The sequence below is a fragment of the Alnus glutinosa genome, chromosome 6, assembly GCF_958979055.1.
Source record: "Alnus glutinosa chromosome 6, dhAlnGlut1.1, whole genome shotgun sequence".
In the NCBI taxonomy this organism is placed as follows: domain Eukaryota; kingdom Viridiplantae; phylum Streptophyta; class Magnoliopsida; order Fagales; family Betulaceae; genus Alnus; species Alnus glutinosa.
Genome location: NC_084891.1, coordinates 28,640,001 through 28,641,585, shown reverse-complemented (window position 1 = coordinate 28,641,585; position 1,585 = coordinate 28,640,001).

The window sequence follows — 1,585 nt, the reverse complement described above, 5'->3', positions numbered from 1 at the left end:
TCCTATCATATTTATGTTCTTGCCTTTGATTTCCTAGAACTCCTAATTAATGGAAGTTGAATATATGAAATCTATCTAAGTGAAAGCCTTTGTGTACGTGTTTCAAATATGTGTGAAACAATTCTTGATTTTTGTAATTGCCAGTCTTAGAATGAAACAATTGTTGATTTTTTTAATTGCCGGCCAGTCTTAGAATTTCTTCAAAGCTTAAGATCTGAGGTTGCAGGAATTACACCATCTTTGTATGTTATCGTGGAGTTGTTATTATTTAGAATTCGCACCACGAAATTAAGAACAATTTATTACTGGGAATAATATTGTTTATGGCTCTAAAACTATGTTTTGGTCCTTGCACAACTAGACCTTAAATTTTAGAGAGAAAAAAAGTCTTGAGAGCTTGGTTTTCTTCGGGAGTGGGTGGTTTTCTTGCCTCCCCCTCCTGGTGGTGATCTCCCTCTGACTCCTTGTGAGTTAGAGAGTTTTTGTTCCCCCTGAGTTGGTTCAGTGGGGTTAGTTTGTCTCCTGACCTTTAGGGTTGTGGAGCTTTTGTTCCTCCCGGCTAGATCCGGTGGAGGCTAGTCTTCCCCTAGCCTTTCTAGGCTATGATGGCTTTTATGTGTCGTTATTTGTTTGTTTTCTTTTGTCTGGCAGGATTTCTCATCTCAAGTTGTCTTCTTTGGGGGATTGGCCGAGTGTTCGTGTCGTCGGTGGGATGTTTTTTGGCCCGTTCTTTCACCTTGGTTTCTTCAGATTTTGGAAGCCAGATATGCTCATCCTCGCCCAATTCTGACTGACACGCGCCACCCAGCCGCGTTCTCCATCGCCTTCCGCCCCAGCCGCCGCTAGATCCGGCCCTGTCGGTAGCCGGTGACCGGCGCGTGGTTCCCACGCGCCAGTGGGCTCTCCGCTGTTTGGTGCGCGTGTGGGCCACGCGCCGCTTTTCTCAGGTCGATCTCGGCTGTTTTCGGCCGTCCGGCGTCGGATCTCTGTCTGGGTGGCGCCGGTGTTGGCGCGTGTCCCTCACGCGCCGTCGTTCGGCTTCTTGGCCCTTTTCCTCCACTGCCAGCAGCCTGTTTTGGGGGGTCTCTGCTTCAGTGTCGTATGTTTTTGTCTCTTTTCTTGGGTCACAGTTTGCTTGTGTTGAGTTCAATTTTTACTGGAATATTTGGTGGCTAATTGCTAGATCTTGTCTCTTTTATTTAGAAAGTGAGCGTTAATGTAAAAGAGGCTCAAATGATTTTCTTGTAAAAGTTGTATTTCTGCTTAGACAACTGTTTTTTAAGCCAGATCCTTCTGGTTTAGAGAATGGGGGGTTTGTCCTTTATTTTCAAGTTGTAAGCCTTGAGCTATTCATTAATGATAGATTCCGTTTCTGCTAAAAAAAAAAAAAAAAAAAAAAAATATTAGAGATGCTTGAGATTCTTAATGCTATTAACTCATCTTTCAAAATACTCCTCGACTTAATTAACAATTAATGAAACCTCATTTAATAGACATCAAGTGCAGTGCAAAATTTTGCTTCCTTAAATAGGCATTGTGTTTTTGTTTAAGACATTTCGTAAATAGTTTCAAAGAAATTCATCCT